A 10,620-nucleotide genomic window follows, 5' to 3' on the forward strand; every position below is an offset into this window, starting at 1 on the left:
CCACATTTTTTTCCCTGTGCTGTTTTGGCATGGAAAGGATTTTGCCTGCCTCGGTCTGCCTGTGGCAGGCAACATGCTGTACCTTAGATGCATGCATACTCATCACCGATAAAATATTGTCTGAGAACTGACAGGGCTGATTTGAGCATTAATTTTAGAAAACATCACTCAGTTCCACCATGCTGTCTGACTTGGTCAACTGTGGTACTTGATGGAATTCACCAGAGTATTTTAAATAGAGAAATACACCCTCTAATACTTCTATTGCTGCTTGTATTGAGACTAGGTTTATGCTGAACATGGGTTACTGAATGTGAAGGCCAGCAACCTGCCTGTGCTGCAGCCACTGCTGTTGTGCCAGTGTGGGGGACAGTCGTGGTGACAAAATGTCGTGGTCATCTGGTGTTATACAGATGTTGCTGGGCAGTGATAAAATGTCTGTGGCCAAATGTGTCCCCCAGCACAGCCTTCACCTGAGGAAGGGGCTATTATCACAGAATCGTTAAGGTTGGAAAAGACCTTTAAGATCATCAAGTGCAACCATCAACCCAACACCACCATGCCCACTAAACCATGTCCTGGAGTGCCATGTCTACATGTTTTTTTGAACACTTCCAGTGATGGTGACTCCACCACCTCCCTGGGCAGCTTGTTCCAATGTTTGACCACTCTCTCAGTAAAGAAATTTTTACTAATATCCAGTCTAAACTAAGTGAAATTCTGCAAGGGTCTGAAGAATCGGCAAGGATCTGAAGAATTAATTTTTGGTACGTCTCCTGCTAGTCTGAACTCCACCTCCACCAGAGGATCTGTGTTATTTCTACATATTTCCCTTCCATGTTAGCCATACCTGTGCAGAAGTGCTTCCCATCCATCTCTCTGTACAGACCTCCAGACCTTTGTGAATACAGAGAATTACTACCTATCAGAAGTGCTGCTAGACCTTGTTTCCTTGCAGCTTTTTACTCCACTAAATAAAGAAAATTCAAGGTGACTTCAAATGAAGTGCATCCAGTTTACTGTTACTTTAAGATCCTTTTTTACTCATTGTGTTGATGTATTTGCTTTAATGTAGGTGAATCCAGTTTATGCTTCTACATTTGAGAACAGTGTTTTACCCTGGGGATGAATATTGCAACCTTGCTGTGGCTGGAGATGTTTAAGGTTGCCACATTTAGAAGCAATATCTAGTAATGGTGACAAGATAAGGTTACTAATTAATAATTATTATCTACTGGCTATGCATAATGGTATAGTTAATAACAGTGCTAATAATAAAAGCCATTTTGTGGCTGTCTTTTATTTATTCATGTCTGTGTAAACTGGAAAGTGGGACCCAATCTCTTCCTCCTTTCTTTTGCTCATCTGTAACATGCAGCTCATTCAGTGACAGCATCTAACGTTTTGAAGATTGTGTATAACCCAAAAGACTCAGGCTGGCCACAGAAAGTGGTCCAATGAAGGGTCCCAGCACTGTAGAGGGAAGAGGCAGGATTAGGGCTGTATTTTCTTCCTTTTTGCATGTGACAGTCCCAAACTAGTCACCTTCCGCATTTCCTCAGCCATGAGGAACCTGCAGGTTTTGGTGCAAGCTAGACCCTGGAAGGGGAAGAGGGGAGGGAGGCGGTGCTGGTGCGCCTATGGCAATATAGATATACTGGTAATACCCTCTAGTGGAGACACGAGATGTGCCAGCGAAAGGAGGGGTTTTGCCAGCAAATTTAAACGCCAACTTGAGCAGCTTCAGGACAGCTTTATCAAATAACTGCACGGCTGCTCTAGGTTCGTGTGTAGGAAATATTTTACTATTACACTTGCGCTAGTTAATGTCCTTTATTTCTGAGGCTCCTAGCCACTGTTATTAGGCAGAGCTGTGTAGTGTAGACCCATCTTTTGCTACATCAGTCTTAGTGTTATACATTTACGTGGGACTAAAGCATTGTATTTCTAATTAATTTACACTCCGTATTGCATAACTATACAATATAGAAGCTGTTAGCACTTTTTTTTTTACTTTTGTTCTCCTGATGACTGCAGGTAGCATGGGTGAGAATTTGTTGTGTGCTATTTCTTGCTGCTGTTACTCCTCTGCTTCTCTGCAAAGTCCATGGGAACGCTGAAATCTCTGCTGGTGAGATAGAGAAATACGGGAATTCAGCTGAATAAATAAGTAAATAAGTGAACAACATCAGAATTTTCTTTTTTTCTCTAAGTCATTTGCATGTGGAAAGTTGCATGGTATTTTGTCAAGATTATAGCAATGTTATAATGGGATGATTGGATATTTTTCAGTAATTATTACTTTTGCATATCTTCTCCTTCTGTTATAAACAACATTGATTTTAGTAGGAATAGAGCTAAGACACGTTGCTCTTCTGTGATGTCTCTCTTTTGTTATGAGATAGTATCAGTGTCTTGGAGAAGTCTCAAGAAAGGGCCAATATACACGAACCAAAAAGTCTCTAGTCTCTGCTTTGAATAATTTATCACTTAAGTAAAGGATATTACTTCAAATTGGAATATGCTATGTTGGAGGAAGAAAATTTGTTGGACATCTATGCTACTTTGCTTCTTGAGCAATTTTACAATTTACCTTTCACTCACAAAGGCTACTTGAGGAATTGTTTATTTAATAATACAATAATTTTGATATTGTTTTACAGGATTTTTATGTGTTGTACATAGGGAAACATTTTAACATAAAATATCCCAGCCATTACATTATATTTTTTAAAAATGGAAATGAAACTGCTGTAGGTATTGAGGAATAAAAAATGATAGGAAAAGAGCAATGCTGATCCTTTAGTATCAATACTTAATGCTTATACTATAATTAGCCTTTTGATTTGATTACCTGGCTAAGTGAGAAAAGTTTCCATGACTTCAGATTTTGGATGTTTTTTGTATGTAAAGACCAAACTTTACTTTTACTTTTTACTTAGCAAAAAGTAATGATAAAGTCGTCTATCATTTTGTTTTGTACACAACTGGTAAGGATATAACGTATGACCTGGTTGTCCACACCCTAAAATAGTTCAGTGGTGCAGAATTTTGCTTTCCCAAGGTGAAAGTACCCAGGATTCAGCTGGGACCTGGTGTAATTTTGCTGACTCCTGAGGAGCAACTCTAGATTTACACCTCTGTAAACAACAAACTTAATTAGGCCTGTTGTGTTGCCTGCTTAGATTCCTGTGGGCTCAGCTTTTTAAATTGCTTCCTAGGGTTTTAGTCAAGCTCGGATAGGGTGGCATTTATAGAAAATGCTAAGTGTTGGCTTAAAGCTGCTTCCTTTGAAATTAAGTGGAAGTTTTGAAAATCCCATCAACCGATTGCTGAGGCTAACGTGATTAATTATGCATAAGTGTTTTGGCACACTAGGTACGGCATCTTAAATTTGTGTGAATGCAACATAAAACCAGGAGCCAAGGTTACTTTCTGTGGGGTTGAGGCGTATTGATTAAGACACGCTGCTGAATGAGACAACGGCACGTTGCTGGAGCGGCTCTGGAGTGAGAAGCTTGCAGATGGCTTGTTTACTCCCCGTGGAAAGCTTCTCTTCAAGGGAAAATCACACCTCTAAAGATAAAATGATACGAAATTGCGGTTTAGGATTGTGTGAGGCTATTATATATTATAAGGTGTGAGTGGGATAAACGGTGGGGAGCGAGAGGCGCAGTGGCAGAACTGCGTAATCTTCCCTCCAGGTATAAGCGACTTAAATTCACCTACCAGGCAGGTCCTCTGAGGGACTCCCATTCGTGGGTGTGCTCTGGGGGGAATTATTTCGGCTGTGATCTGAAAGGCAGCCAGCTTGCAAGGTGCTGGCCTGCTAGTGGTTCACACATTTTTATCACAGATTTCTAGAGTTTGGTTTTGCATTATTTTTGTTAACAACTACAGAACAAACCCCAGATCCTTGAAATTAAAGGACATTGGCAAATAGCAGTAAAACATTTGCCTATTTTTCATTTACCATTTTGAAAGGGGCTTCTTTTTCCTGTAAAACTATACAACTTGGCAAACTCAGAGTACGAAGAGATTAACCTGCGGTGATTTTTTTTTTTAAAAAGCTGTTAGAAAATGAAATGGTGAGTAGAATAGGAAGCGCAGTTCAGCTTTTACTGGAGCAGCTGTGGTGTGTGCCCTGAATCCCTGTGTCCTTGGACAGAACAGTCGTGGTCATGAGCTAAACGGATGGGTGGAAACGCGGGACCGTCCTTCTCCTGCGGGCAGCTCATCGCCCTGGTCTCCCCATCCTGCTCTGGAGAGATGCTGGGGCTGGACCATGGCTGCTGCCTCGGGGAGCTCAGGGTGCAGGACCAGGCGTGGGAGAGCAGTGCCAGGAAGCAAGGACGCGGGGGACGCAGCACTTACCACACCACAGTTACCGTGGCAAAAATTGTGAAACTAACTGCAGTATATAAGTTGCACCAAGGCACAAAAATAGCCCCAAATCCCCCTTTTTGTATACACAACCCTAAAGGAGTAGTAAACCGTGTTTTGCATGATGCCAGCTGTAGAGAGAAAAAATGTGGTAAGTTCTCCCGGTGTTTTTCTTTCTCTGTATACAAAGGTATGTTTTCTCTCACAAGAACAGTCTAAATATCCAATTAATGCCTTATGTGTAATATTAGCAAAACCCCTTTCAAGATAGATTACAGTATTTTGATTCGTTACTCATCAGTATGTATAATTATCATTTAAGAGTGTTATGAAGGACTGACGAAGGGAAGCAGGTGTTTAAACATGCGGTACCAGTAGTTTGACACAGCATTTAATTCTCTTTATTTGCGCTTTTTAAAGACATCTATTCAAGGAGGGAAAACAATGAGCCACTATATAGTCATGAGTGTTTGCAAGAGAAAGAAAAAAGATGTTTAGTCAATTTTTGGAGCAAGTATTTTTTAATTAGTAAGGGTGAGGTTTTTAATGGTAGCATAACATTATACGAAGTTACTGAAGGTAATGAAGTGTGTTACAGTTTTGGCAAGAATTGCTAATTTGGCAATTTAGCAAGAAATTGATATCCTCAGATGGGCTGTAGACCCATAAAATGTTTCTGGGTATCAGGGTAATACCAGGTAATATCAGGTAAAAGGACAGCTTGGTGCTGAAAAGCTAAGTATGATTTTTGAAGTCCAAACACTGGAGGGTGCCACTGCCAGGAGGTGGCTACCAGGGCCACGAGGAGGGCCAACGTGGCCCCACGGGTGATGCTCACCCTCCCTGCCCCACGCCGGGCTTAGCTGTGTCCATTACCTCCAAGGGGGTCAGCATCTCTGCTGGAGAACACTGTGGGGAAAGAGTCATCTTTCCAGAGCTTTATGTGTCGGAAGTTGGGATCTTCAGGACCAAACAGTATTGTGAACTTCTGCCCAGCCGTCTCCTTGAATGAGAAAACTCCCATTTACCTCCAGGCTTTGCTTTCTGGGAAGAGGTGCTTGAAAACCTCCATGGCTATGACCTAACCTACACCAGTAGCAGCAGTAGAACAGCGCTGCGGCACACCTGGCTGTTTCTTCTTTGTCTGTGGTAGACAGGCTGAAGTCTTACGAGGTGATTCAGGACACCTATATTTAGGTTTTTTGCTCTGTTTTGCTGTGGAAGACCAGTTTCAACAGTCTGAATCGGGCTGGGTGGGCATGGTATTAATGCTGCAGCCTGACAGCTCTTCCAGGTGGGACTTCCTGCCTGCTGATGGAGGAGAGGTAGGTACGTCTAGAGAAAAGGCAGTTCAGCCATGTCTCTCAGTCCTGTTGCTACTCTGGTGGTTTCATATCTCTCTTTTATCACCCTCCAACTAATACCCACCTGGTTCTGTGGTGCTTCACTTGCTCTGTTTCCAAAGCACCATCCTCTACGTGAAAGAAACCTGTGATTACAAAACCAGTGATTGCTCTTCTTAGAGGCAAAAGGCTTTTTGCATTAGCAATCGTGCTATTGCCATCATGACTCGCTTTAAAGGTGCCCAATCCGTGTCCTTGTGGTGAAAGTCATTGTACCTGATCCTAATGATCCCTGTCAGCCGTAAAATACACACATAAAAAATAAGCATAAGATGATGTATCATGATTATACCTGTGTTTCTCCTTGCCTGATAATTTTGTTTTTCCTGAACGATATTCATGAAAATGGTGGGGTTTTTTAGTGACTTATTTTATGGGTAACCTTAGTATTTCTTTTCCTTTATCTGCTTAGTCTCCTAATTGCTGTTACATGCCATTAACAGGGAGGCTAGAATTATTGCACCTGCTGGACCAAATAAACTGACTTTTTTCTTTTATTTCTCATTGATCACCATGTTCTCAGCATGCTTGACAGGTATAAAAATCTTCCATCTTGCTTGTGCTTTGCTTTCATAAGGCCAATTCATTTATTATTTCAAGGGTAATGCTTACGATGAACCAAATTGCTACTTCAAGCAGGGGTGACTGTATATGCTGAATCAGGCCCTGGGCAGAGCTGGTTCAGGGACCCTGTGCCAGTTCTTATCATTTGTCTTGGAGACACATCTCTCCTACCTTTTAGCATGAGAGACAACCTGAGCAAGGTGTTATTCTGCTCAGCCATCAGTCCTTTCCAGTTTCGATGAGTTCAGTGCAAATCCCTTAAGGATGAGGCCATGAGGCTGGTTTTTTGGGGGGGGGATAGGGTCTCCCCCTGCTCTGCCCCTGCGAGAAGTAAGAGGAAATAACTATAACAGTGTAGGCTATCTGTGTTTTATAAATGTTCTCTAGCTGCTAAGGACTTCCTAACATGGGTGTCAAATGTTTTAACGGGGAACAACTTCGCTCCACACACGCAGTTGGCTCGCTTTTCATCTCCAGCACACATCGTGCCTCACCAAGCCTTTCGGCTGCCGTAAAGCGCTACTCAGAATGTGCATGTGGAGGCGGTTGTGTAAATTCCAACTCCTTTAAAGGCTGTATTTGAGTTAAGGACGGGGTTTGGAGGTAGATACAGGTGGCCAGCGCTGGCTTTGTCCAAGGGACCCACACCCTGGCTTGCCAGGTGGCTGGTGCGTGGTGCTTGGCAGATCCGTGCTCAAGTTTTGCTGAATCGCCTTCTATTTTTCATGGCCATTCGAAGACTTAAAGAGCATATTCCTACAGACCTCGGTGTTGGTAGCTGGCCTGTTATTTCCCGGGGGGGTAGGTAGGACCTTCGTGCCCAGGCGGTGCTCAGCAGAGGGGTGTTTTGGGGGAGCAGCTGCTGCAGTTTTGACAGTCAGGTCCCTGTTCTGAATCCCAGAGGAGTTCAGCTCCTTCCTCCAGAAGACATCAGCCGCTTTGTACAATGAGAAGTTATCAGGGCACAGAGCTTGTTTGAAGAAGTATCATGTCGATGGTGTGGTATGCAGAAAAGCACCAGCTTTCGTGATGAAATTATGGCCGTTTTGTCAGAGGGCTCCAATGCGTAAAAGTTAACCGGGCTGACTTCGGCGGGAGCGGAGGGCTTTGGGCACCCTGCGGACACTTAGCCCAAAGAGCAGATCCTGCAGCGATGGGCTCGATGTCATTTTAATATGGCTTTTGTGTCCTCATAAAAAAATGTAACTTCTGCTGTCAGTTGCATGAGAGTTGATGTTTAACTTTTTGGCCTTTAAGAAATTATAGTTTGACATTAAGTTTAACTTTCCTGGCTAATGAAATTATCGTGATGGAACAGCCCAAGTAAATAATAAATACAATAACTCTTCTTTGCCTGTTGTGTGCTTTTACTATTCATAATTTTTAGGACCATAGATATTAGATACACTTACGTAAGACTTAACGAACAGTAATTATCTTTTGGCTAAAGAAAAAGCCCAAACGAATGCTAAGCTGCATTATCGCTTGGCTTCTGACATGAGCTGATAATCAGATTTTCCTGCTTAAATCCGTGGTGCTTGAACAATGCTACCCACTGTCTGTCCTTCCCGATATTACCCTTAATTAGAAAGAACAGAAACACAAATCTGAATTATTTCAAAATCTGGTTTCCATGGTCAGTGGTTGGAAGGGCTTAACTTTATTACAAATAAACCTGGCTTTATTTACTAATGAAATCTGAAATGCTGGGCCTGTAATAGTAGATAGTCTAATAGTATGGTGTTTACATACTGAAAAATCTTGTGTGGGCAAAGTATTTTGTAATAAATCGTTAAGTAATTGAATTATGATTCTTTTATCCAATTAATAAAGCAGAAAAGGAGACCCATAGGAAACCCTATACCATAGTTTAGGGCAAGCAATGACACATTGTTCTTTAGCCTTGCTCTTTGTATGTAAGAGTTCTTTTTAAGATGCATTTGGCAAATGCCTGTTTCTGTCTTTTCATACGTTTGAGATTTTGATTTGTCTTTTTTCTAATCCTTTGCATTTCCTGGGTCCTTGTTTCTGAACGCTTGACACAGTAAAAACTTTTTGAATTTTTATATATATAGCTGGGGAGATCATTGCATTTGGTTCTTTTTATTTGTTTAGAGGGTTGGAACCCCCTTTTCACCACTAAATACAGTCTTTTAATTTGCAGCAATAGCTTTCATTCTCTCTAAAACATCAGAAAGGTTTTTTTATGCTACTTGATCTCTCTTACTCCACTCTGCTATAATTGCAAATCTGCTTCCATAGTTACTGTTGTGGTAAACCGTAACTTTAGCAAAATGCAATTTTAAATCTACCACAAAACCAGAAGAGTAAGAGTACATAAATCCCTTCTTTAGTGCATGCTTTTTGTTTCATAGCCTGTATGTAAGTAGCACTTGTTAATATACCAGCATACATACAAACCTTATATCAATAGCTGGAGTTCTCTGCAGTGTTTTCAAGCTATCTTCCTTTTCTAGTAAAATACTGTACATCTTCAACAGATATTTTGTGCATAATAAATAGTTATTTTAAGAGGAAAGCCAGGAAGAAAACCGCAGTGTTCTTGGCAAGCCAACAATTGAAAAGTACAGGTGCTAGGAGTGGGTATGGGCCTAAAGTAAATAGTTATGTTGTTTGGTTTTTTTAATCAAAAGAAGGTACCTTTCATTCTGATAAATTTATTTCTTTTAAATATTTGCAATCCACAACCGATAGCACATAACGCCACTTTTCTTTCTTCCTTGACAAAGGGAATAGCTTGTGGTAACAAGCAGATGCTTGAGTGGGCTGTGTGGCATGAGGTGTACTATCAGCCAAGAAAATCAATATTTACTGTTCTAGTATCTTTGTAGTGTGCGAGTTTGCCTTGTTTAAAAAGAGGATTGTGTATAATATATAAGGCCTTGCTTTTAGTTAATCAAAAGAGGGGTATTATTGAAAAGGGCACGTTCTCTACAATGAGTCACACTTAACCCTCCATGTCCAATAGTCCTGGTCTGTTCATTTATTATGCAAAAAAATCAAACCAAAATCAGCTGAACGGTTAGATCTGAGAGGTTCTTGCCGTCATTCTCGTCTTTAAAACTATTAGTTGTGACATAAAAAATAACTTACATTTGCTTAATGCTTAAAAACAATGCTAAAAATGGTATTTGTTCACAGTGGAGACCCCCGGACTGCTGCCTCGTCATGGTTTGCGCACGGAGAGCGCAGTTCCCTTGGCAGTGATTGGAGGATGCATCAAACCCGCGGGACGGAGGAGTGCTGAAATACAGGTCTACGTACTACTTGGGGAAATAAACTTTTGCCCTCAAGGAAACATTTGTAATGAATAATACAATTAAGAAATCTCAGAAACAGTTTCCCAGTAATAATGGTTTACTTTTTGAGATTATGTTTTACCGGAAAGACTCAGATCTCTGTTTTACGTTTATTCCCCCCTCTCTTTTCTCTCTGTATTATGAAGAGAGTTTAATCCATTGTGGTAAATTCTCATGCTACCTTTTCTGCAGAGCCTTTCATCCATAATTTTTTAATTCATATTGGGGGAGTATAAACAAGGAAAACAGATGCTAGAGATGGCTATAGGGAAGCTATGAAGTTTGCAGGCCAATTTGGTGAAACACAAAGGTACTTACTCGTGGAATGGAAATTATTGTTCATTTCACTGTTCAGCTTTGCTCTTCTCTGTCTTCTTCCATGGTTTATTAGGCAGATTTGACTTCTGTTTATGGGTTTCAGTCATGCAGGAGCATAAACCTCTACTTTGTAAAAATCTTGATCCTGTGAGAGGGTCTCAAATGTATCAGAAACGATGAGCACTGCTTATAGTTTAATGGAAAAATGGAGTGGCAGAGAGCAGTAGGAGTTCCCAAGTCAACCCTCTTCCCACTTTACACTGCACTCACTTTTCTTTTGTCATCTTTGCCAGGACTGCAGGATTTGGGAATCCAGAGGGAAAGAGGGAGTCTATGTGCAACTAAAGGGTGGAAACATTTTTGGACACGTTATGAGCAGAGGACAAGAGCCGGCGGCGAAGGGTGCTAAAGGAGCGTGTCCAGTCTCCCAGGAGCTCGGGAGCTGTGTTAGCCCAAGTCCTGGGCTCGGCTCTAAGACCAGGGCTTGGCTTTGGGGGCTGGCGGAGGGACATCTCCCACCGAGTTCCTTCCTCCCACTAACTCCCCGTGAGCCTCACCCCCTTATGCTGCCAGAACCTCCTCCCTTGTCTTTTCATGGAGTTCACTGGCTTATCCAGGAGATTGGCGTTAAG

This window comes from Phaethon aethereus (assembly GCF_964289735.1).
Source record: "Phaethon aethereus genome assembly, chromosome: 1".
Taxonomy (NCBI): Eukaryota; Metazoa; Chordata; class Aves; order Phaethontiformes; family Phaethontidae; genus Phaethon; species Phaethon aethereus.